This window comes from Perissodus microlepis, chromosome 22 (assembly GCF_051167445.1).
Source record: "Perissodus microlepis isolate ML-2025 ecotype Zambia chromosome 22, ASM5116744v1, whole genome shotgun sequence".
In the NCBI taxonomy this organism is placed as follows: domain Eukaryota; kingdom Metazoa; phylum Chordata; class Actinopteri; order Cichliformes; family Cichlidae; genus Perissodus; species Perissodus microlepis.
The window spans coordinates 28,945,889-28,951,961 of NC_140481.1; the positions used below are offsets into that span (position 1 = coordinate 28,945,889).

Sequence of the window (6,073 nt, forward strand, 5' to 3'; positions counted from 1 at the left end):
GGCAGACACTGAGAAATCAATGCTAATCATAATAATCCTTTATAGCCTTTGTGGTCTTTTCAGATTCAGTATTCAAAACACGTAACTACCTAATTATTCAAAAATATTCTTTTGTTATTGCAGGAGGTGCAGATATGTAAGGCATACAGAAGAGACTGATGGTTGAAAAAGAAACATGTTAGTGGCTGCTTTGCACCTGCAAAGGTAAAAAAGAAAAGATTTTTCTTTGTGGTGTTATCAAGAAAAAGCTATGCATGTCCCAATACAATGCAAATTCAGCTGTGTTTACCACAAATGTACTTTTTATTCTTTGTAAATATATCAGCTGTGAAAGTTATTAATAGTTTATATTCTCAACAGCTGCATTGGCAACAACATAGAATGTTCAAGCAGATTTTTTTCTGTTATTGATGATCTTTTTTCCCATTTTCCTTTTAAAAAGGGATGTTGGAAAAGTCTGTTGCTTTATGTAAAAGGGAAATCATTTAAAACTTGATGAAGCATCTACAATCAGTTTATATAAACATAAAAGAAACAGCAATGAGATCTGAGGAGAAGTCACATAATTTGTAATGATTTCACAGTGCTAAGGTGACTCAAGCGTAGATGCCTCTATTCATACATTAACACTAGTTAAATGCAAGATTTCTTCTTGATGGAAGAAATCCATCAGTGAAGAGATGCTGGCACTCACAATTGTCACAGTTTTTGTTGCTTTTGCCAAAATAATGCTTATATATCTGCCATACATTAGTCTTTCGGGAATGTTTATCAAGGTAACAGCTTAGTTTAGTTAGCTTTACTCAGTTTTTAGTTTTTGTGTCTGAGATGTATCGACATTACAAGCTGGCTGAACTGGCTGAGTTCAGATTTATTAGTTTAGAATGAATGAAAAACGTTCCCTGTCATGCTTTTCTGCTTTCATGTGGTCTGCCAGCCTGTGCATTTTACCTAGATTAATTAATTATACCATTAATGAACTGCAATTTTGACATTGCTTACATTTTGACATAAAATATAAGAAATAATCCGTTACATTTTGAAATATTAGAGCCAGAATGTGTGTGAATGTTACAAATTTACAAACCCTAGTGCAAAAAAGTTGGAACATTATGTACTTAATGTAAATAAAATCAGAATGCAATGATTGCAATGGGTGAGAACAGGCATCAAACTGGAATAGTATTTAATACATGACTAACGAGGATTATAAAAGTAGTCAGCAAATTTGATAAAGTCTGTTTAGCATGAAGGGATATAAAGTACACACTCTTAATTCACCTTTCACGTCATCGGTTTAACCTGATGTCAGTGGGGATTGTACATTTATATGGAAATTTACTGAGAATCAGTCCCTGTTTAAACTGGCTTAAACTGTGTGATCCAAATGTTTTGCCTCCATTTTTACAATTTCCGTTTTTATTAATGCAGAGATCAGAAAGCAGTGAGATCAAACCCAGTGTTATACAGCAGTGTTATACAAAAGCCTGCTCCTGTGTTCCCAAACTGTGTTTCAAAAACAACTAATGGAAAACCCATGATTCACGATTTAGCAGGTTCTTCCTTCGATCTGCTGTGGCTGAATTCTTTAGGTTTGTTGGTGCTTTGTCACCCTCAAGGGGACTAAAATGGTATGACACGATAACAAAAAGCATGATGTGATAACTATGCTCCAGATTTTATTGCAACACTGACAGATACTGTTTTCCAGTTGAATACTTTTAAGAGAATAATGTGTTTTGCCACATTATCTCATAAACTTTGTGGAATTTTTCTACTGTCTGTAAGTTAAATTAACTTCATAAACATTATAAATAATTTTAGTGATTTAAATAATGAGACAAAACCAACAACCAGCAAAACCTGTTATCCTTACTTATGTGTGAAAATAAATTGTAATATATTTGTCAGTTTTCAACAGGAAAAATAACTTCATTAGTTGATACAATAACATGTAGACTTAACTCAAGAGTTTACCACATAACTCCAGAAGAAGAAACACATCGAAACACAAAGACAAATTTTTAAATTGTAGTTTTATTATTGGTACTCTTAATACAATTACACACATGGCAGTGATATCAAAGATAAAACACAGAGGAGACACATAAGAGCAACAGCTGCATTTCAGTGGTTCAGGAGATTTCCTTTTTTGTCTGCTAACACAGTGACACATTATGTTTTGAGTATATCTCTGTAATCTGAAATTTAATACTGATAGTATGAAATTAAATCACATCAATCTACTTACAACACCAGCTGGAAAACATCTGCACTCAGTTGCTTCGTCTACGTCCCACAGTCCTCTTCACATTCATCAGTTTTTGTGTTTGGACTGTGCATTCAGTCTGCAATAAAAGAAATCCATTTCCAGTTTAAATGCAGTCAGAATTTCGTGTTTTGTCACTGAGCATTCAACCTGGTAGAAAAGATCCTGAAATTACTCATAAAAGCCTGAACTTTGACCTCACGCTCAGTCTTTCAAACCTGTGCTACAACACAAAGACAAATCACTGCAAACGAACTGTCCCAGTATTTTAACCTGCACTGTACAGAACATCTGCATGAGCAACTGCATGCGTGTGACCACATGTGTGTAAGTGCTGCATGAGGGATTAGCCTCAGTGTGTGTCCACCAGTGATTAGCCTGGTCAGTGGGCCTGTTGTGTATTCACTCAGGCCATTAGCATATTAATGCAGCCTCGCTCTTGATCTCCCTCCCGCCCTCTCTCTCTCCCGCTCAGCCTCTCCCTCTCTCTTTCTCTTTCTCCATACATATTTCCAGACCGAGTTGTCGCTTCCTGCAGCTTCAATCTATAAATCTTACCAATTTACGCCACTCGTGCTGTGAAGCAGCGAGCAAACTCGCAACAGAGATTTCAAGGTGCCTGCTCTTCTTTTCCCTCCAAAGACTGTCCTCTTGTCCTTCTCTCCCTCCCTCTCTCCATCAGATCCCTGCCTTCTTTTTTCATCCCACTCCCCAGCTTGCTCCCTCTCTCCCTCCACCTCATTCAAATCCTTTACTTTCACTCATTTTCCCTCTTCTTTCTCCAAGCCTGGCCCCTCGAACTTTGTCAAACAGAGGGAAACACACAGAAGCAAACTCACAGGGGCAAACACAGAGGAGGAGACTACACACACACACACACACACACACACATATATGCGCACACAGAGTAACACACACAAACTCCCTCCCCTCATTCATTCTACTTTTCTGTCACTCTCACCCCTTCCAGTGCAAATTTAGCAGGACCCTCTCTAGACTCTGGTGCTGAAGTGCGAACCGGACACATTCAACTGTACTTAACGCGGTGAGAGCTATTCAGTCTTTTCTGCTCCACAGACAGACAGACTCTTACCTCCTTTCCAAAATGGGACCCTCCTGATCTGCACTGCCAGGCATCTCCAAGCATTTAGACTTTGCACCTGTGCGGAGAGAAAAATACATATTAGTGAAACCAAATGTCACCGGCAGCCAACTGGCATTGATTTAATCACATCTCTGAGGAAGTTTGCATTATTTAGCAATTGTGCACATTATTTGCGTTTTGTAAATGGCCAGATTAATTCAAGATGAAGTTCTTTCTCTTTACTATTCCTTTGGCTGCTTTCCACCTGCTGCCTCTGTTTGGTGCCAGTGCTTTTCAAATCAGTGATGATATTAATTATTCACCAGCTTCTCTTCACTGCACACCTAGATTGACTGAAATATTTACAATTTAAGAGCTTGTCATTTGTCACAAGTGAAACCCTTGAGCAGTTTTCTAAATAATGCTCCCGTGGGGGGAAAAAAGTTAAGCTGACCTCCAAAAAATGTCAAGAGAGGTTCTTACGGGCTTTACATTTACATAAACACACACTCTGCTCCTTTCTCTGTTTGTCTTTCAGTGTCTTTCACTCGTCCACCCGCAAAGCCGCCGGGTTAGAGCCCATCAAAGGTGGTTTCTCCCTCGCTGATTTTCAGAGGTCAGGGGCGTGATGTCCATCCACAACTCCTGGTTTCACAAAAGCACATGCAAGAATTGCGTTTGGACAATCAGCTCCGGACCTCCATCCTTTTCTTGGTCATCCGTAAGTGTGCACACTTGGACACTCGGGTGCATAGCCTACTTAAAGTAGGCTTCAGTCCACTAAGGCCAGAGACTGATTGGTGTTGGTCCACCCAAAAAATCTTTTCTCCACTTGTTGAGCTTTACTTTCATAATGGAGGATGAACAAAAAAAACTAAAAAGATTGTGAGCCCATCACACAGGAATGAGCGGGAAGGTGAAGAGAAAAAAAAAAAGAAGAGAAAAGAAACAGAAAGCTTTAACTCATGCTTGTCCTCTGTGCCGGTGACACCATGATGAACGAAGGGGTCACCACCCGGGGGCAGGCCTGTCCAAAGGGAGCCAGCGATGTGACCTTGTACAAAAGAAGAAGTGAATCCCCCAACGGTCACACGGATCAAAGAAGACAAAAGCCTGAGATGATAACTCAGCACAGCAGTGGAGCACATTATTATCAGACACATGAGCAGAAGCAGTAGTAAATTTCACAGAGTTCGATGCAGGCGGGTGGATGTGGGAGGGCCTGCAAACGAAAAACTAAAGCTCTGACCCGCTCTAATCTGATTTGCCGTACGCAACATTTTCTCTTTATCTGATTCGCTCCGTGAGGCGTTTTCTCTTTCTGTGGGACCCCATCTTTATCCAAATGATGTGGTCTTTGGTGAGGCCTGGTCTATTCATGGGAACCCCATGTGCTGTGTGCCCACCATTGAGGTGCAGAGTAGCATGGCCACAAAGGATGGCAGCGTTTCAGAAAGTCCTCTCCTTACAGTTGAAGTCTCTGTTCAGGATAAAGTTTGTGGTTAAACCACAAAACCAGAAAATCCAACAAATGTAGTAAAATTATAAAAAAGTGAAAAAAAGGTGTTAATTATGGTCTAAACTAAAGAGGAAGAGAGTTTTAAATTGCAATATTTAACTTAAAAACATTTGACGTTGGTCTTCTTTGTAAAGTAAATGATTTCTGTCACGAATTAACATCAGACTGAACGGCTGAAACTTTTTCCATGAAACTGACTTTGCAATAAAGTTTATCGTCCTTGACTAATACCTGCATTTGAAATATTTGTCCTACACTTTTAAATAAAATACTGTGCTTCAAATCTCCATGAAGTGCTGGTATTAAAACAGGCCTGAAGGCCCAAACTTTGCCCTTCAGCTCCTGTTAGCACACAGGCTACTTACAGGTGTAAATTTAAAACAGTTTAAATCTGCTGGAAGAAAAAAAAGAGAACGAAACAGCAAAAAACCCAAATAAACAAAGAAGGAAAAATACAAAAACTCAACAACAAAACGCACACAAAATCAAGAAGACAACAGTGCAGTAGCACCCAGTGTTTGAACCCTTCGTGGCCTAAAATCTGGACGACCAATTACAGCAAAAAGCATATGATGAAGTCCCTCACAGCCACAGAGCGTTCATCCTTACATGTGCGATGGACATCTCCGCCAGTCAGTCTTCCTCCCTCGGCTCTGGGCCGAATTTCAGCGGCATCGCTGTCGACGTCTGACTGCACTTGTCCCACTTCTCCATCTTTCACTCTCTCTGCCTCTGCCTCCTCTGATCCGGCGTCCTTCTTCCTCTCCTTCTTCAACCCTTTCTGTCCGGCCCTCCCTCCGCCTTTACATTTCCTTCGCCCCTGTCTTTCTCAATTTCCCCGCCCTCTCTCTCTCTCTCTTTCTGTTTCTCTCATTCTCTGTCTCTCGCTCTCTCCCTCTCCTCATTTCATGCAGCGCTGGGGTTACCTAAGAGACTGGGCCTCAATGGAGAAAATCTCCTTTGGTACAATGAAATGGGTGAGAGGCAGAGAGGAGGGGAGGGGAGAGAAATGAAGGGTCTGGGGGGACTGGGTAGAATGAGGGGGTGCTGGACACAGGAGGGGAGGGAGAGTTGGGGGTGTGAGAGTAGAGGGACAGTGGGATGCAGATCTATGCAGGGATGTAAGGGGGATACGAAATCCCAAAAATTGAATAAGTGGCTTTGCTTGATTTCGCCTCAATGGTCAGTGCTTTGCTGGTTG

The 6,073-nt window shown here is 40.8% G+C and overlaps 1 long non-coding RNA gene across 1 annotated transcript; it reads right to left on the minus strand.

The window, feature by feature from the left end:
- Window positions 1-2,019: 2,019 nt before the first annotated feature.
- LOC146363435 (uncharacterized) lies at window positions 2,020-5,700 on the minus strand. The gene is made up of 3 exons (XR_014799264.1): window positions 5,482-5,700; window positions 3,363-3,429; window positions 2,020-2,348 (listed from the first exon to the last, which is right to left on the minus strand). It is a non-coding gene; the product is annotated as an uncharacterized LOC146363435 (long non-coding RNA).
- Window positions 5,701-6,073: the final 373 nt, after the last annotated feature.